Here is a 21,419-nt window from a genome sequence, read left to right as displayed (position 1 = left end):
GGTCGGTACATTGCTGAAACAAACCAAACCGAAATCCTTACCGACAGAAACGTAATCTAACAGTAAGACAGACTTAAATTGGAAACCTCATGTCCGAGCCCCAAGGGAGAGACCCGGACCGAACATAACTTATACTTGATAACGACCGAGAAATGTTATATAGTAACATGTTTTACTTTGGTCCGTCCTTCAAATCTAAATATATGGTTGCTTCCATGTAAATGCTTAGGATTGATGTAGCCATCCACGCAAACCTCAAAATATGCTCTACCACAATCAATCAGAAATTTAAAAAAATATCAGTTCCATTTTTTAACTTTAAAATATTTGTTGATTATGAAAGTAGACGGCACCAGATGGCGTGGAAGGTTGCCCTTGGGATGGACCGACCAGCTGATCATGTCGGCAGTTGGCGGCTGTTTGCATGAGTGTACCAGGCTCACCACTAACCAGGAGGATTGGCGATTGCTTGTGTGGCCATAACATCTGCCCACAGCAATGATGCTGAATAACGACCATGACCGCTCTGACAAGAGTGATACGACAAAGGAAAAAATTGCAAATTAAACCATTTTTAAGTAGGTTAAATATGTACGTATTTTCTTAACAACAAATCGTAAATTGCAAAACTTCAACCCCCGAATAGTCACTTCGGTCACAATTAAACCTTTTTTTTTTATTGCCCTTGTAAGCAGACGAGCATACGGCCCACCTGATGGTGAGTGGTTACCATCGCCCATGGACTTCAGCAGGGGCAGAGCCAAGTTGCTGCCTACCGCTTAATACTCTCCACAAGCCTCATTTGAAGAAGGACATGTCATAGCGCTCGGGAAATACCGTGGCTCCTCCACGCTCATTCCATAGCCGGATGGTAAAACTGGACCTAAGGCCTAAAGACTGGCCTAAAGACTTCGCCGACCAAATAACAAATTTATAACTTGAATTCTGTCAACGAATTATAAAACTACTTCGATTTTTAGGTAATGTTATTATTCAAAGTCATGTCTCGTTATGATTTAGGGTCGGGAAAATATTTTTACAGTTAAATTTGTCGATTTATATCTGAGTATTATTAAAATGTTAAAAATATGCCAATGTTCTCTTAAACGACAAAACAAATTAGTACTGTGAACAGTATAAACAGTGGTAGCAACTGTTACAGAGTCAACACGCCATCCAAATGAATGCATAATCTTGAAATCCAATTTAAATTTTCAAATGTTAATCTTTAAATCACGGCATTTTCAATGTGGCTTCCAAAACACAAAACACCACCAAATCTCTTGAAATCTAAATTAAACAGATTGTACAATTAATCAAAAGTGATCAAAATTTCAAGTCATTAATTTCGTAAAACGCAATTAGGGCCTGATAAAATAAATAATTTGTCACTTAAAGCTCTGATGCGATTATTTGATTTTTCTTCGAACATTTGAAACAACTAAGTTCAGTTAAGTCACAGCAGGCCTGGCATTTTGGCAAAGTATTGATGTGGGTGATTGAATAATAACTATACTAGATAAACCACATAAACTTCTTAATTTTTAAAGAAAAATCATAAAAAAGCGAAATTTTGATTTTTTGTAATAAAAATACTTTTTTATTTTTTATTGCTTAGATGGGTGGGAGAGCTCACGGCCCCCCTGGTGTTAAGTGGCTACCGGAACCCATAGACATCTACGACGTAAATGCCGCCACCCCCTCGAGACATTAGTTTTAAGCCTCTGTATTAACAGTACAAATACTGCCCCACCCTTCAAATCACGGCAGACACAGGCAGGGTGGTGGTACCTACCCGTGCGGACTCACAAGAGGTCATACCACCAGAAATTACGCAAATTATAATTTTGCGGGTTTGATTTTCATTACACGATGTTATTCCTTCACCGTGGAAGTCAATCGTGAACAATTGGTAACTACGTATTTCATTAGAAAAATTGGTACCCGCCCGCGGGATTCGAACACCATTGCATCACTACACACTAATTCCACTTCGATAAAGCGGCACGACTCGAGAACCCTCTCATCGTAGCCGCCGGTAACTACATTCCCGATCCTGCGGACAGAATGGAAAGCAGTCGACGTCGCCCAACACACGTCATCTCGGATCCTCCCGATTCACTAACGGTGCTTTTAGGTACTTCAAGCACCGGTCACCGTTCTCCTCGAACCCGTCGCTTGCGACGAAGGGCTCGACGAGTAAATTAACTCTCAGACACAGCCCACTGAGTTTCTCGCCGGATCTTCTCAGTGGGTCGCGTTTCCGATCCGGTGGTAGATTCTGCGAAGCACGGCTCTTGCTAGGGTTCGTGTTAGCAACGTCATCAGGTTTGAGCCCCGTGCGCTCACCTACTAAAGTTAGGGTTACGCTGACATAGCCCCTAGGGCTATCAGCTTAGGTAGGAAAAAAAAAAAAAAAAAGCACACGAATGCACCGGACGTCTTATCCTTTAGACCACGACGACTTCATTTATTTCGGTTATTCGTTATTTAGCATCATTGTGATTTCAAACTCAATTACACGATACTAATAATATAGAGACATAGCTATGCCATGCCGGCTGCGAGAGAATGAGAAAAAAACTCGTTATGGTTTCGCTTCTACTGACTGTAAATTGCACACATTTTTATACCGATAGTAGAACCTTATTCTGTACAGGTACCACCAGTCCCCCTATTTTTGCTGTGATGCAGTAATGCGTTTCAGTTTGAAAGGTCGGGCAGCCGTTGTACTGTAAAAATGAACACCTTAGAACTCAAGTCTCGAGATGAGTGGCGCATTGACGTTGTTGATGTCTATGAGTTTCGGTAACCAGTTATCACCAGGGCTCATCGGTACAACGAATTTTTATATTCCATTCTCTTCTATCAGCCCTCATCTCAACACTCACTCCTCTCTCTCTCTCATATCGTCATTCACACACTCCATCCATGTCTTCTTCGGTTGACCTCTTTTCCCTCTACCACTACCATTTCCATACATCTCCTAGTCATATGCATCTCCTCTCTACGCATCACATGTCCATACCACGCTAACCGTAAGCAATAAAAACAGAAAAAAAAAGTTTATTTTTCTCGATAGCCATACGAATTTATAGCTCTTTGTGAACTCACTAGGATTAATTGTAACTGCCATGTCGTAATACCAGGGACCGGGGATCTTACCGCAAAACACACTCGTTGAACCCGGCTTAAAAACAGATGCCACGAAACACCATAGACAAACTAGACTAGTATTTCCAAAAACTAACCAGCTGATACAAAAAATGAAACTTCGGTCAGACAAAAATTTCTCCAGAATAGTGGCGAACATCGGTAATACTGCGCATTACCGAGGTTCAATAATTTCAACACAGAGAAGTAAGTGTTGTCTTCTCTCAATGAATCATGTATATTTTCTTCACAGGTTATAATTTATTATAAGTATTTAGTGTGCATTAATTTTTTTTTATTGCTTATATGGGTGGGCAAGCTCACAGTCCACCTGGTGTTAAGTCGTCACTGGAGCCCATAGACATCTACAACGTAAATGCGCCACCCACCTTGAAATATAAGTTCTAAAGTCTCAGTATAATTACAACGGCTGCCCCACCCTTCAAGCCGAAACGCATTTAGATTTAGTAAATAAAACTATAAAGTTCACTGTTTGTCTTTTTTTAATTAATATTCTAATCAATCACTTAGAGGAAATATAAATCTTGATTTAATTGACACTCGTGTATTAGAAATGTAACAAATTTGGAGTTGGCTACTAGTCAGGTGACTAATCTTAAAACTGTTAGTAGCTCAAGTTGCACACAACATAGAAACAAGCTACAACTTTGATGAAATAATGTCTAATCATTTAACTATCGACAGGAATTACAACACTATTGCGGATTCAATTAAGAGTCGTGAAAGATTATTTCGTTTCGATTAACCTCGGGGATGTCGATAGCAAACGTTCACTCATTAAAAATGAGATTTACATTTTGATCAGTATTCTTCTGATTATTTTGAATGAGCGCCGTTGCTAGAACAACTTCCATTTCTCGAGCCAGAACACAAAATAGTTGATCTTTAGAAACAACTCAGCAGTGTACAACACGAAAACGATAACAATAATGTAACGCGGTGGGGTTCGGGATAAATGAAAATTCTACTTACGGACAAATTAAAACTGTATGTATGTATTAGTACTTAATTAAAACACTCACAAAACACTTTAAAATTCTTCATTCACTTCTTCCGTTTCGCTTCAGGTGATCCGTTCGCTATTTTGCTTCGAGTAGATCCAATTACTAACTGACTGTGTGCCATCTCTGCAACGCTTTTATAGTCGATACGACATCCCTAGATTTATCGAGTACATTCTGTGCAAGTCGAGTAGTCTCGATGTGTGTTTCTGCTATCTGACAATAGATGGCGCTGTACTTCTCGATTTTACTAGTGCATTCGATATTTGTTCGGCTATTCTGCGATAGATGGTGTTACTCTTACCGGCGTAACAAGCTTAAAATAACTGTTCCATGTCTCGAGCCGGAACACAAAATAGTAGATCTTTAGAAACAGCTCAGCAGTGTCCAACACGAAAATGTTAACAATAACTTATAAATTTTAGGCTTCGTTCTTTATGCATTTCTCAGTGGGTCGCGATACCGATTCGGTGGTAGATTCGGCGAAGCACTGCTCTTGCTAGGGCTGGTTTTAGCAAATACTCTCAGATTGGGTCTGTGAGCTCACCTACCAGTGCGCGCGTAACTTGAATAGACGCAAAAGCTACCAGTGAACAATAAAATATATTTAATAATATATAATAAATAACTATAGTTTCATTGGCTTTATGACAGATGGTACTGATAGTACTGCTATATTCATTAAGCTCACATGAGATAGCAATTCCAATTCTTGTTTCCTACAACACATATTGGCTATAAAATGAAGCGAGCTCACTGTCGCTTCTTAGTTCTGACATGTTCATGATATTTAACATAGAATAGTAATATTGAAATATCTTGCTCCGTTGGTGTCTTACTGAGATTCCGGTTATCGTTCTCGTCGAACCCGTCGCTTGCGACGAAAGGCTCTGCGTATATATTGATTCACAGACACAGCCCACTGGGTTTCTCACCGGATCTTCTCAGTGGGTTGCATTTCCGATCCGGTGGTAGATTCTGCGAAGCACGGCTCTTGCTAGGGTTCGTGTTGGCAACATCTTCAGGCTTGAGCCCCGTGAGCTCACCTACTAGTTAAGATTACGTTGAAATGGTCTCTCAAGACGATCAGCTTAGGTAGGGGAAAAAAAGGTGGGATTGTGAGATAATGGATAAAAATATGTGCCTCTCCACAACTCACTCCTGAGGAACGTCCTACCGTGAGCTAATATTGTATATAACCACTCTAAAATTATTAGATAATATTTTTTGATCACGAACGAAGGTTGGGGTAATCAATTTATTAGGGTACCCGCCCCATTACGTTACATTCCCATCACATATTCATTTTTTTATGACTCCATTCATTTTGATGGTTAAAATATCAAACGATGCAACCATACATTGGTCTAGTCGGAAACATTTATAAGAACACTTGATAAGTTGCGAAAAAATCAATCGAATTTAACGTAGCATAGCATAGTCACCGCAGCCGAGGAGAGGTTCATGACGTAAGTAATTCATGGAGTCTGCCAAGATCATGGGAAGTCATGTATTATGCAAGTCTCCAAAAGTTTGGTACTGAATAATTTAACTTAAATTAAATTTGAGATTTCTACTGTCTACAATATCCCAAACACAATCCAAATTTGGAAAATCAAGGCACGATCTTTGAGATATCTTTGAGATACAAAAAAGATAAAATGTAATTAGATAGACTAGATATGCACTGTTGTATGTTGTACTTTTGAAGCCTAGTTGAATTTTTGAGAAAACTGTTTCGTTATACCTCATGATAACGGATTGATACATAAATATCATAGCCCAAATTACGATTTCCACTGAATGATATCGATTATCTTTCGTTATTCAATTAATAGTTTCATTCCAACAAAATGCAGTCACAAGATGTGACGACGTGTTCTCAGATCATATTTTACATATCAGAACATATATTATAGTTTCAAAACTAAGCTTATATCTGTGTTCTTAGCTACAATAACCAAGTTAAGTTAAGTTGTATTAGACTCTCCAATATTGTCCCGCGTGTATCTAAATTAATGGTCAACCAAAATTAAATGTTACTCTATAAAATATTCACTCTCGCGTTTAATATCACCCACACACTCTAAATAATTAGAAGCATACCCAAAATTCGGTACAATTACTTTACGAAAATTGGTTTAAGAGAAAAGAGCTAGGAAAATTACAGAATTTTCCTCCACGACCTTTCGTAAAAAAATAATTCAATTTATTGATTTCGATTTTGGATTACTATATTTTCCGATTCGATTTGTATGCCAAATTTTACATTAGTATCTTCGGCGATGGATACATGGTTACTGTCCTAGATATCGAAGCTTAGAAGATGTTTGTCGTTGCTTTGTTTGTCCTGAAAATACTTTTTACCTATTGCACATCACAAATGCGGTATTTGTGAAAATTGGCAGTTTCCTTATGATGCTCTGAATCTGAACTCTGTATATTTGAGAGATGGAAAGAGTACATCTTCAACAAAATTCATTTTTAGAAATTTTGTGAATCAACAACTGGATGATCGTTAATATACATATGTCAGAGACGGTCATTAGTTTGGTAGCAAAACAAACCGCAGCACGATTCCCGAGAGGTGACAGCCAACACGATCATAATGTCGGAACTCGGCTAAGTTCGTGCTACGACAGAGTCTAGCCGATGGAGGCGCGCATAGACGCCATGACACTTACCAACAAGCCTTCTCGAAGAGCGGTGCCTCCATCCTAAGAACTATCATTCGTTTTCGTTTGGTAACGTCAAGAGAAGTTTTCAAAATTGTTCTAAGGCAGCAAATGTGTTTTGTGAAGTCACTAATTCTCTTAACTCGATCACCCTAGCTCCTCGGCCCTAAAATGTCTGAATGCGGTTGCTCCTACACATATATTATGTAACATAGAAGAAGGTGACGAAAGAATGCTTTGTCAGAATTTAGAATAACAATGACAAAGCTTGCAAATGGACAGTCTATTGTTCAGAAATTATACGCAAAATTATGAACACGCGAGTATACAACGTAATCTAAGAATGAAATAACGAATTTAAACCGCTTCCTACGTTTCAATTGTTTTACAGTTTTTTTAGTCATTGAGGTACTAAAATAAAAATTACAAATGCGAGATTATATACATTTAAAGTTATTTTTCATATTCATTCAGGTCATTTAAGTGTGTACGGCTCTTGAAAAACAAAAATACTAAAGCTAAGCCCACTTAAGCATTTTACTAATAATTCGTCTTATCGTCAAATATTTTTAGCAATTGGTTTGCGATTTTCTAGTCCATCATATTTGTTAGCTATATGCATAATACGCAATTTAGATTCAATAACATTCGAGAAAAAATTTACTTAATAAAGCTGCGTAGTCTACTGGGTGAGAGGTCAAAATTCAAAATGTTTTTTATTACCCTTGTAGGTAGACGAGTATACGGCCCACCTGATGGTGAGTGGTTACCGTCACTCATGGACGTCAGCAATGCCAGGGGCAGAGCCAAGCCGCCACCTACCGCTTTGTATAGATTTAGATATTCTTTTTATAGAAAAAATCAGTTAGTAGTTGTTGATATTTTGCTTATTATAGGAGCATACTATATCTTGGATGCTACTGGATTCTTTTATTAATACACATTTTGCAGAAAGAACATATTATTTATTTTCCCTTGAATGACAGAGTGATATGTTTTACACGAAACGGAAATGAGCAAACATAATACAGATACTAATAGACATTAGTTAGTGCAGGTATTTAACAGTAGTTATAGACATTTCAGTCGTGCGTGGATCCAATAAGATTAAAACCTTAGTAGTGCTCTTAATTGTCCACAGAATTAGGTACAGTGTGTTTGAACTTGAATTTTCTCACCAGACAAAAGTAAATCTCGAATGTACACGAAATTTCTATTGCTAATTAGGCCACAAAGCCGTCCTATGATCGACTTGAAAAATGAACCAGTCTATATGGTATAATTGAGGATTGAGGCGGTCACGTCGTGATGTCTAGGCTCCTCGTCGATTTCTCGTGACTGAAATTCGGTGCTTACCATCATCAAGCCTCCAGACCTCTCACCAAGCTTACTGGGATTCAGACCAATCAATCACAACTGGAACGCCACTGGTTGGGGCCTCTTCAATAGCATTTGTCTATTTGTAACTATACTTGAGACCTTAGAACTTATATCTCAAGGTGGGTGGTGCGCTTACGTTACAGATGTTTATGGGCTCCAGTAACCACTTAACACCAGGTGGGCTGTGAGCTTTACCACCCATCTAAGCAATAAAAGAAAATCTGGTCAGCGGTCTTTCGCGATTCCTTTCAGATTGCTTAAAACTACAATTTTTTTCAAGTTCACGTCTGGTCACACTGCAGTGTTTAAAGGAGTCTATGCGTACGTATTTTAGGTTCCTAGAGTCACCAGTAACTAATTAACATTGGGTAGTAGTATCATCATTGCCCCTTCCACACATCCGTACTTATATTACATATTAAAAAAAAATCTGTTTGTGAAATTATTGTAACAAGTCTCGCGATTGACGAATATGAATCGACGAGAACGAATATATTGTGACATTGTCAAGGTCAATGTTGTTAAATAGCTATTTACTAAGCTCGAGTTTCTTAATAATTCATTTACTTTCTTAAATAATTCTTTAAAGCAGAATACATTTCTCAAATCCGAAATACGCCTCCTGTTTATAGCCAATCTAAAACTTTCTCAATTATATTGCTTTAAATATCATATTACCTATTCCAAGCACTAATTGTATTTTAGTACTTTCTTCAGTTTTCTCCTGTCGCCCATTCATATAACTATTTTCACGACTTAGCCTCGTGTTTATTATTGGCAATAAGAAGACATTATTCACTGCGAAGAAGGCACCTTTTGTCATGGCACCGAAATTACAAGAAAGATCCCTGTGACCTTCCACGAGTATTAGGATACATGGGGTGGACGTTTCGACCAATACCGAAGTCAATAGAAGGGCAAAGCGAAGTTGACGCCAAATAATGATGTTGGAAATCCTAAACAGAGCGAAGCGGTACTTCGCGCCTGAGCAAAAACTTTTAGTCAAGCAAGTCTAGGCTTGCTTGAAGTACTGCTCCTATGTCTGGGCTGGGTTTCCCAAATATATATATATATTTGGCGTATTTTGTGTGTTTCCAGAAATCCTTTCTGCTATGACTTTGGAATAAGCTTCCCTACACAATGTTTCCTGAGTCCTACGACATGTACTTTCTTCAGACGAGACTTATGGAGAGTACGGAATGGTATATAGCGGCTTGGATCTGCCCCTAGTATTACTGACGTTCACGAGCAACGGTAACCACTCACCATCAGATGGGCCGTATGCTCGTCTTTTACGTTTTTGAATTATATGGGTTCCGGAAAGCACTTAATACCAAGTGGACCGTAAGATCATTTACTTGTCTGAACAACAAAACAAAATTGGTTTTTATACATAATTTACAAAAGTAGATACATGGTATGCCTAAGAAGATAGATATATCACAATTACGTCTAATTCAAGCAGCAAAAACATTTCGACGATACATTCATGATAAGCTCGGTAATCTTAAAATAAAATCTCGAATTCTAAAATCTTCCAAGACTCAACGAACTCAGACAAATTAAAGCTCGCGTCTCATCTCAGATTTCGTTTGCTATGTATGTTTGTATGTATACATATATATTATACCTCTTTAAGTAAATTTCCATAGAATTCTCGTGGAATAATTTGTTTTTCTGGCAGCATCGTTTTAATTTGATTGGATTCTAAGAACATGTCTTAATTTAAATATAATGTTATCGGCACTCAATTCCACTGAGAAAGCGACTGACCTCTACACATTACACTTTTGACATTACTAAAAACTTCATTAAATTTGTTATCCTACCGAGTGTTATAGTAGTTTTTCCAAGGGCAATTTGCCACTGCCAATCGTGAATGGTTAACAACTTCAAAACTATCTCAGCAACTAAAGCATGCATGTTCTTTTTAGAATATTACTCTAAATCATAAATTCATTATCTATTCATGATCGAACATGTCGGTGAATCAAAAACGTTCCTTCTAACTTCTAGCCATGCTGTTGTGGACTGGCCTTTGTGACCCGGTTTTATTGCTTATATAGATGGACGAGCTCACGGCCAGCCTGGTGTTAAGTTTTACTGGAGCCTATAGACATATACAACGTAAATGCCGCCACCTTGAGATATGAGTTCTAAGGTCTCAGTACAGTACGACAACAGCTGCCCCACTCTTCAAACCGAAACGTATTTCTGCTTCACGGCAGAAATAGACAGAGTGGTGGTACCTACCCGTGCAAACTCACAAAACGTCTTACCACCAGTATTTACGCAAATTATTATTTTGCGGATTTGATTTTTACTACACAATGTTATTCCTTCACCGTGGAAGTCATCCTGAACATTTGCTAAGTACGTATTTCATTACAAAAATTGGTATTCGCTTGCGGGATTCGAACACCGGTGCATCGCTAGATACGAATCCACCGGATGTCTTATCCTTTAGACCGCGACGACTTTCAACACCCGAGACAATCACTTTTCGTTATGATACACGGTGATAATAAGAGGCTTAAACGTCTTCTGGATACTCGTCTCTCAAATCAATAACGACACAATACGGCCAATGCTTTGACTCCACAATCTTGGCCTGATAGCTAACATCTAACAATGATCGAAGCTGGAAGATGCGACTGTTGTACCCAACTGACTAATTGAGAAACTTCTCTATAACTTTGAACGTCAACTTAATCGTTACGTTTATTAAAAGGGTGCTCAGTAATTAAAAAGTCTCATCAGTATATTTCTTCCCGTTACGTATCACATAGGAAACAGTTGTTATTTCACTACTCTGTTAATTTTTGCTGTAAATGGGCAAATCATTATCAGTACGAAAAAAATATAATCACTACGGAAGCTTCATTGTAAATCTATGTAAGCTAGTGGTCCCCCAATAGTCGAAATTCAACTATAATTAGTTGAAATTATAAGTTTGACATTATTATGGTTCTATTGTCAAAGACTATTATTATACTTTTATAATCACAGATTTAGCCAAGACTACACTGATAGACAAATAATTATATTAAAGACAAAAAATATTAACAAAGTTAAGTGTTTGACAATAAACAAAGAGTGTACATGTTTATATGTGTTGTGTCAAACACATGGTAGTGTGTGTAATGTTTTTTTGTTGATTAAATGTTTTTTTTACACATAATTTTAAAGAAAAATTAGCATTCTGCACTCCTCTATATTCTCTATTAGTGTGAGAAATTTAATACTCCTTTACCCGCACAATTCTCGTAAAAAGGGGTACAAATTTTGCGTCACGTACTACGAGTAATACATAGATAATGACGGGACAAGAAATTATTTCTATGACGTCTTTGATATTTAAATAGAACATCACTCTAAATGTCATAAATCGAATAGTATCTACGTAAATAGAACAATCGATAAGACATGAATATACAATAGGATTTGTAATTTTATTTACAAAGGTTTTTTGCTCAAACGCCAATTGAGTTCAGGGTTCGTCTTTCTTTATGTTGTAGTTACGGAAAATAACGTGAGTGACGCAGCCTGTATGATAGGAGATCAAAATTTAGTCAACTAGATGCTTGACGACTGATGATTGCACCATTCAATTTACGGTCGCAGTCAATACATCTGTTACTGATCTAGTACCAGGTTATATGTTTAAAAAAATCCAAATGGCATAGCCACCACTAGCGTTCTGCCTACAAATAAAACATATGATTGGCCAGACAGACCCTTCCGAGCAACCCTTACTTACTAACTCTGTCGATAAATAAATAATTTGCATAGGGTTCGAATTTTTGAATATCTTAGTTTATGCCCATACGTATATGCGTATTATGATTTATTTATTGAGCTTTGCAACGCCCGTACCTTTCCAATCTTTCACTTATTTTCTATATTCTTCTAAGCATTTAAGCTCATTCATAAGAATAGATAAAATTTACCTTCTTAACTTACATTTCGTGAACCTTGCAACGAATCTCTTTGATAGGTTAGTGGCATTTCGTTTGGTAGTTAATTGATTTACAAACACAACTGACAGTAAATCAATATGAGTACTACCAACAGAACAGAGTGGTAAAGACAATTTTTAATATTATTCTGTTGACAAAACTCAGTATTGATATTCGAATTGATTGGCATTCTCTCGGATCGTTTGGAACCTCTGGGTCTGCGGAGGGACTTCGGTTCCCTCTGTATTTTGTACCGTATATTCCATGGGGAGTGCTCTGAGGAATTATTCGAGATGATACCGGCATCTCGTTTTTACCACCGCACCGCCCGCCACCGGAGTAGAGTTCATCCATACTACCTGGAGCCACTGCGGTCATCCACAGTGCGCTTCCAGAGATCTTTTTTGCCACGCACCATCCGGCTATGGAATGAGCTCCCCTCCACGGTGTTTCCCGAGCGCTATGACATGTCCTTCTTCAAACGAGGCTTATGGAGAGTATTAAGCGGTAGGCAGCGGCTTGGCTCTGCCCCTGGCATTGCTGAAGTCCATGAGCGACGGTAACCACTCACCATCAGGTGGGCCATATGCTCGTCTGCCTACAAGGGCAATAAAAAAAATAAAAAAAGCACGTCCATAGCGTATGATAATACGATAAGAGTTTGTCCGGGCTATACTCAAAGATCCAGCCAAAGTTCTCGTCAATCAAACCCCCAGAGTCCCTTTGAAGTCGTCGTGGTCTAAAGGATAAGAGTGACATCCGGTGTATTCGTATGTAGCGATGCACCGGTGTTCGAATCCCGCAGGCGGGTACCAATTTTTCTAATGAAATACGTACTTAACAGATGTTCACGATTGACTTCTACGGTGAAGGAATAACATCGTGTAATATAAATCAAAACGGCAAAATTATAATTTGCGTAATTACTGATGGTAGAACCTCTTATGAGTCCGCATGGGTAGGTACCACCACCCCGACTATTTCTGCCGTGAAGCAGTAATGCGTTTCGGTTTGAAGGGTGGGGCAGCCGTTGTAACTATACTGAGACCTTAGAACTCATATCTCAAGGTCGGTGGCGGCATTTATGTTGTAGATGTCTATGTGCTCCAGTAACCACTTAACAACAGGTTGGGTGTGAGCTCTTCCAACCATCTAAGTTATAAAAAAATAATAAAAAAACTGAGTTTTTTTTTTTTTTCGTGATAGAATATTTTGTGAACTCGGATTGGCTGCAGCAGAATCAAGTAAAACAACTCTGACTGCGGAAGCAAAAGCTCACAATAAACTGGACCCAAGTGGCAGCTACGACAAAATTATAAACAGTCACGCTGAACAACGACGAGGACCGGCCTTGATACAATATTTAGATACGAGCGTTTGGGTTGTTGTACAACTACCGGTAATCACCCGGCGACCCGGCTATCGAACAACAAGACCGGATATAGTTGTTGTCAGTTAATCTGAGATGTATCTGAAGTCACACGTTATTTCTGTTTGATTCACATGTAAACCGAAGATAGCACGCATTAATGCTGCCACACACATTCTACACCAAGTCAAAATCTTAAATGTATTGTATGATATTATACCATTCAAATGCTGGTAGCACCGATGGGCATGATACTGGTGGTAGCGCCACCGGCGTTCGGGCTTAGAATATGTCAGATAAATCTAATAATGCTTTGTAGTCCTTCAAAAGTGCCCTGACCAAACTATCCCCATCATCAAAACAGTTCGACTGTATTGCAGTACCAGGAATTTGCGAAGACCCACAATGATGCAATAAATAATATCAAATACATTCAAAACCTTATAATATTCTGTTATACAGTAAAACTTTGCCGTGAAACCCACGTTTGGAGTTTTTATTAACAATTTCGTTCTATTTATGTCAGTTGCGTAAACATTAATTTGTTAATATAAAATATTCGTGAATTTACTTCCAAAAAATTAAATATTATAAGACGTTTATCGTTTCGTATTTCCATAATTAAGTCACCGTTTATTTGATGTTATGTTCACGACATGTATGTATGGGGGCGGACAGGAAGCGTTTAAACAGGAAAATACGTTTCAAAAGTGATACGGAAAAAAATAGCTTATTACATTTCGACGTGGGTTCATTTTTTAATATTCCGCAGGATCACATTTTTTTTTAATATTTCCCTGGTGGGTTTCTGTTGGGAAGTTGTACGGTATTTTCAGGAAAGCATATTAAAAAAGTCGAATTTGTGTAAAAAACGGATGTCGTTAGAGAAATGGAACTTTGATGTTGTCGAAATTAGTACCTACACTTTTTTAAGTTTTCACGAGAAGCTTAAACCTCAAAAGTTCTTTGCTTTTTTTTTAAGAGTTCAAGGATTTTCTGGTAAAATTGCCCTTTTAATTTTGGATAGGTTTGCATTTACTTTATTATTAGAACTAATTACCGGCAAAGTGGAAGGAAATAGATCTCGGGGGCAACGTACGTATTGAACTGACCAGGTTCGCACTAGCCTCGATCCCACCCTCTACGATGTTCCCCAAGCAGCTCAAGACAAGATGAGATGGTGCAACATCATGAGGACGAAGGCCATGGATAAACACATATGAGAAGTATGAACGAGGACATAATCCTGGCTATTTTTTTCCCTACCTATCTCTGGTAGCTTAAGGGGCTATACCAGCTACGCCCGGGGATAAGTGAGCTCACGGGCTCAACCTGAGAGAATTTTCTAACACTATCCCTAGCAAGAGCAGTGCTTCGCAGAAGCTTTTGGTGGTAGGACCTCTCGAGAGTCCGCGCGGGTAGGTACCACCCTGCTTATTTCTGCCGTGAAGCAGTAATGCGTTTCGGTTTGAAGGGTGGGGCAGCCGTTGTAACTATACCTGAGACCTTAGAACTTATGTCTCAAGGTGGGTGGTGCATTTACGCTGTAGATGTCTATGGTCCCCAGTAAATCCTTAACACCAGGTGGGCTGTGAGCTCGTCCACCCATCTAAGCCATAAAAAAAAAACTACCATCGGAGTCGAGACCCCCTGACAAGATCCGGCGAGAAACTCAGTGGGCTCCCAGGCTATATAAAACTGTACCTACTAACAATTTTGTTTTTATTGTTTTAAATGTCAAAGCAGGATTTACTTCTGAGTTAAAGGCCAAAGTGTGCGGCAGTTGGATTTGAAATGTTTTATCGAATTTAATCACTAATCGGAAAAAGGCAGTAATTCGTATAGTCTACTTCGGGAGTTCGATCATTATTGTGAAACAAATGTCTTATTCTCCAACACATTGTATATTGATGAATGTTTCTGACAACTGATATCTCTTGATCTTCAGTTTTTAACTATACTGTTTTGAACTTTTTAGTTCAACGCTAAGTGTGCACTAAATCGCTTGAAAGAAAAGCACCTTATGTAAATTCTATAATATTTCCATTTTAAACGGTAAAATGTTAAGGAATCGAGTGCAATTAAAAAAAAATACAAATTGATTAAAATTAAATACTCACACATAACACCACAACTCCGATTACAAATTGGTGATTACCAATCAATAAAGTCACTAATAGTACAATAAAAATGAATCACGTAATAAAACTTCGAAACACGGAATAAATTATTTATATTAAAGTATTTAATATTTTTTATGAAACAAAAATCTCGAAAATCATTTACGGTTTTATTCGTTTGGATCCGAGATCGCGTTGACGTCCGTAGTGGAGGGCTCGCGTAGCGGCACTGACGCGTAGCACGTAGCAAGTGCTACGGCTAAAGGTATTTTCCCACTCGAAATTATTAGGATAAAATTTTAATATTATTCAATGAAAATAAATTTCATAGAGTCACAGCTCACACTGTTAATTAGTGTCCATTACATTCAAATCGATATTTATTGTTTGTATTTACGGCTATCGCAATAAAATTAATAAAGCCAACATTTTTTCCGGAACTTCAATTAAATTTACTAAACTACAACAGAAGTATCATTAAATATTGACAAGAAAATATGTTTTGTTGTTTTATAACTGACTTGTTGTTACTTGTAATTATATTGACATTTCTTTTTTTTTATATGACATGACATAATTTATTAGACATTCATATTAATATTTCAACAATTATTACTGTTTTACTTGTTAAATTTGAATCTCAAAGTATGTTTTCTTTAGGTATTCTCTTTTTTTTATTATTATTGTATTCCATCTTCGAGCCGATGAATTGCCAATGTTATGTACGCCATTATTGTCACATGCATCAGGCCATAAATTAAATAGTTTAAGTTATTTTCAATGTTAAATGTTTGTGATGTGGCAGTACTTTTTTAAACAAACAACTAAAAGAAATAAAAAAATTAATAAATAAAAGGAAAAATAGCACATTGACAGTACTCTACATAGCTAACTAGTTAATAAACCTAACACTGGTATTATAATAAATTAATTAGACACAAAAATTTCGCCAAAACGAATTGATACGTGCCGTCAACGATTGATTAAGATTCAATAACAATATTGTCTTTCAATTAACGACGTGCGATACCTTTGTCTGTCGCTGTTAGACCTACATACACAAGAAATTGAACCTTAGTGCGTAAGATATTAAGTACGAATGTTAATGCCAACTTAATTTGATAGTATCGCAGATCATTCAAATTTAAAAGCGAACAAGTAGGTATCAGTCAACATGGAACATTGATGAGATCTCACAAGAAACTACAGACCAAAACATTCATTCAAATAAAATTATACACGAGCAGCTTATGAACGTTTATTCGATAAAGTATCTTCTTCTTCTTCTTCTTATCAGCCCATAGACGTCCACTGCTGGACATAGGCCGCCCCCAAGCCGCGCCACAAAGACCGGTCCTGTGCTGCCTGCATCCAGAGGATCCCCGCAAACCTCAATAGATCGTCGGTCCATATTGTGGGAGGCCTACCCACGCTACGTCTTCCGTCTCTCTCTCGGTAAGTCCAACTTCTAAAAAGAGGTCAACCGTCGAATCCAGATACCACAGTGTCTCAAGACGAAAGTCTTTGACCAATATGTGTTGCCAGTGATCAAATATGGAACTGAGACGATAAAGTATACCTGAATTAAATTATTTCGGACTTTTTAATTAAAGTAAAAGAATATATGTAGTCATATACTTCCCATTCAAAATTATATCTAATTGAGTGGGTAGAATTATTCCTTTCCACGTATTTAAATAAGAGGTTGTCGAGTTCAAGCCTTTCATTATTCAAATTCAGAAAATATCTGCTTCGCTATGGTCTAGGCATATGAAAATGATTTACAATTGTAAATACTATTTTAAAATCGGTAATCATGCTATGGATAGCGATAAGCAATGACTATACACAATAAGGTTCCAGTCTGGGTAATTTTTACATTATAATGAAGTAAACTACGATTATTAATTGCTTATATTGCGTTAACTTTTGTGGCAGTATTACAGGTAGTATAAATCTTAGTTTACTGGTGGATTACTGGTGGTGGTAGGACCTCTTGTAAGTCCTCGCGGGTAGGTACCCCCACCCCACCTATTTCTGCCGTGAAGCAGTAATGCGTTTCGGTTTGAAGGATGGGGCAGCCGTTGTAATTATACTGAGACCTTAGAGCTCATATCTCAAGGTGGGTGGCGCATTTACGTTGTAGACGCCAATAGGCTCCGGTAATCACTTAACATCAGGTGGGTCGTGAGCTCGTCTACCCACCTAAGCAATGAAAAAAAAATTCTTATGAATGTAAAAGTGTGTTTGTTTATCCTTCTTTCACGCCGAAAGGAAGCAACGAATTAGCATGTTTTTTAAAAGCCACTCTTTATCCCAAAAAGACTTCTCATTCCCGTGGAAAACTATACTGACACTTCACCTTGACCACGCAGTCGAAGCGGTGGCTACCAGCTAGTTTAATTATAACCTATCCTTCGCTACAATAATACTCGGTGCTTTTTTCTCCTAGAAAAACACAAGCTAACTTCTTTCAGTCTGTTGTGTGGCCGTTAATAGCTATACGTAAGTTTTTTTAGTGCTTATATGGGTGGACGAGCTCACAGCCCACCTGGTGTTAAGTGGTTACTGGAGCCCATAGACATCTACAACGTAAATGCGCCACCCACCTTGAGATATAAGTTCTAAGGTCTCAAGTATAGTCACAACGGCTGCCCCACCCTTCAAACCGAAATGCATTACTGCTTCACGGCAGAAATAGGCAGGGTGGTGGTACCTACCCGTGCCACAAGAGGTCCTACCACCAGTAAAAGAGTCAGAGTCGAACGCACGGTTACTTCGTAGCAGAGATAGATTGTAAAATTGTACCTACCCGAGCATTCACTTCTTTATGCTATTTTCGTTTCCTCCTTCGCGAACACGAATATGTTTCGATTAACGATTTAAACCCCGACTAGTCATATTAGCTTCCAATTAGGTACCTAATTTTCTTCAATTAAAACATGAAGCCAACGAAAGTGTCTATAGTTTGGAATCAGTGGATTTTTCAGTCGTAATGACATCCTATAATTTTAAATACATTTCAGTGCAATGTCAGAGCTAGACTAGATCCATTTAAATGTCTAGACTCTGGGATATATGAGCTTAATTTAATAGAGGAGATACTTATTTCTCAGAAGTTATTTTATTTATTTAAATAGGTAGCGAGAAAGCATTAATGTCGTTTGATAATGACAGTCTTGGATGTTGAATAGTAAGGTGTTTCTTCGTTAATATTTGACTGGTAGTACTGTTTATTATAATCGTCCTGGCTCGATCAGTCAAATGTTCCAGTTCGAAGTGTAGACTAGCCACGATTGGATAATAAATGAGATGCGATTAAAATAGAAGGAACTTCTTTGTGTCAGCCGCAGGTAGCGAGACAGGTAAGTTAAATATATATACATGTCGGGGAAACCGCATTATTATGACCATGTTCAGACATCATGGGGGCGAATAGCTAGGGTGATCGAGCTAAGAGAAATATTGAGTACACAAAACGCGATTGTTGTCTTAGAACAATTTAGAAAATCTTCTCTTGACGTTAGCTAACAAAACCGAATGACAGTTCTTAGGATGGAAAAATTGGTACCCGCCTGCTGGCTTCGAACACCGGTGCATCGCTAGATACGAATGAACCGGACGTCTTATCCTTTAGGCCACATCGACTACTCTCGGGAATCGTGCTGCGCTTTGTTTTGCTACCAAACTAATTACCGTCTCCGACATACATATCTCCTCCGACACATATAGTTATTTATATATACATACCTATATAATGTAATGTAATCGAGCAGCTGAACAACGCAGCCGGTACATATTTCACAAGCCCAGTTCCAGTCTGTCGTTATCGGAGATTTACGTTCTTTGTTGAGAAAATAAAATTGCATATTAAATAGGCAGTTTTAGATCGTTTTGTTATTGAACAAAATAACAGTATGTCCTTGAATTTTATTTATTTCTTTTAGTTGATAAACATCCAACGAGTTTACGACTAATTAATGTTATGCCGATACGTTTATAATTCTGCTTAGACTAGAACTTAAAAGTAGTGACATGTCTTTCTCCAGACAAGGCTTGCGGAGAGTAGTCACTGATAGATAGCGACATGGCTGGACCGCTGGCATTGTTAACCACTAGCCATCAGGTGGGCCATATGGTCTCGTCTGCTTACAGAGGCAATAAAAAAATTAAGAAAATATTTGAAGCGCTCTATTAAAGTTTTACACTCCTGGATAATGATCATAATATTTAACTAATTTTTGACTTGAAATAAATAATTGTTTTTAGTGACAGTGCGTATCGAAAGTCCGCTCGGGTAGGTATCACACCATTTTACTTATTATTTCCGCGAAACAGTCATGCATTTCCATTTTTAGGATAGGGCATTGCAATGTAATTAGGACTTCGACTTAGACCTCAAGGGGACGAGTGGCCTTCGTGTGTCTATTGGAGGCTCTCGGTACTCGGAGAATCCTCAATTTAAATATTCGATGTGAACGAGTTTCGGCAGCCGCAGATGGGCCATTTTTCTATCCCTCTACACCAATTTAATGCTATACCAGACGTCTGAAGGTGATTCCGAGAGGGGACGGTCTGCGAAAATGGGTATCTAACTAATTAATTTGGTTAATCGAGCAATAGACGTCCATTAAACGGCAATTAGATAACAGGTGCGGCGTTCCAATCGTTTTCTTTAAATTATGAAGATTTTAAGCCTTTATTTTTCATTGACCTGTCTTAACAGATTGTTTTTTTTTTCTTTTTTTTTTGCTTAAGTGATTAGACCCCATAGACATCAACAACTTAAATGGCACTACAAACCTTAAGACATGATTGTAGAGGTCTAAATTTTTGCAATACAACGGCTACCCCGCCCTTAAAAACGAAACGCATTACTGCTTCACGGCCGCTATAGGCAGGGGGCATTTTTTACTGGTGGTAGGACCTCTTGTGGGTCCGCACAGGTAGGTACCACTACCCCGCCTATTTCTGCCGTGAAGCAGTAATGCGTTTCGGTTTGAAGGGTGGGGTAGCCGTTGTAACTTATATCTCAAGGAGGGTGACGCATTTACGTTGTAGATGTCTATGGGCTCCAGTAACCACTTAACACCAGGTGGGCTGTGAGGTCATCCACCCATCTAAGCAATAAAAAAAATCTTTCGGCACAAATTGATGGTCCGAAGGGTTATACCATAACAATCTCGATTCGACCACATATCTCGAGGTGGATGGTATCAGTATCAGTCACTATTTAATGGTATTTTTTCACGTTATTTACATAATTATCTCAATAATTAACAAAGAAAAATTCGGTTAGTAATAATTTTTTTAAATTCGTGGAATCAACATACTTTATCCTTGCTACCCCCTATTAAGCTACTATTTACCAATGTTACTGTAAGGAAAAAGTTGGGCGTCTAGTCAAAAGAAAGCTACTCACGAAAAATCAGCTTGTTAGTAATAAATGATGAAAAGTGTACCAGGGATCCTGTACTATAACTACGGAATTCCAAACATAAAATAGAATCCAGTAAAACAAAATTATATCTAGCTTTAATACCTTCTTTCTTATCTCTTCTTTCTTGATATTTAAACGACTTAATCTAATGAAATACGCCTCTAACTGTCCCTCTAACACATAAATATTAATTGTATTATTTACGTTTAGCACGGAGACCTCATAAAACGACATCAAGATCTGTGTCATGAAATCTGAGTGACGTTAATTCGTGATCAGTGCCTAGAGCGCCCAGATCAGG

General features: G+C 38.0%; 1 protein-coding gene across 1 annotated transcript in view; it reads right to left on the bottom strand.

The window, feature by feature from the left end:
- LOC114250636 (uncharacterized) overlaps positions 1-15,988 on the bottom strand; it is a 113,969-nt gene extending 97,981 nt beyond the window's left edge. The window contains exon 1 of the mRNA XM_028184597.2: positions 15,679-15,988. The gene's annotated coding sequence lies outside the window, so the exon portion shown is untranslated. The remainder of the gene's footprint in view (positions 1-15,678) is intronic.
- Positions 15,989-21,419: the final 5,431 nt, after the last annotated feature.

This window comes from Bombyx mandarina, chromosome 23 (genome assembly GCF_030267445.1).
Source record: "Bombyx mandarina strain Sakado chromosome 23, ASM3026744v2".
Lineage (NCBI taxonomy): Eukaryota > Metazoa > Arthropoda > Insecta > Lepidoptera > Bombycidae > Bombyx > Bombyx mandarina.
Note: the sequence above shows the minus strand (reverse complement) of the source record. Positions and strands in the feature narration are given on the sequence as shown.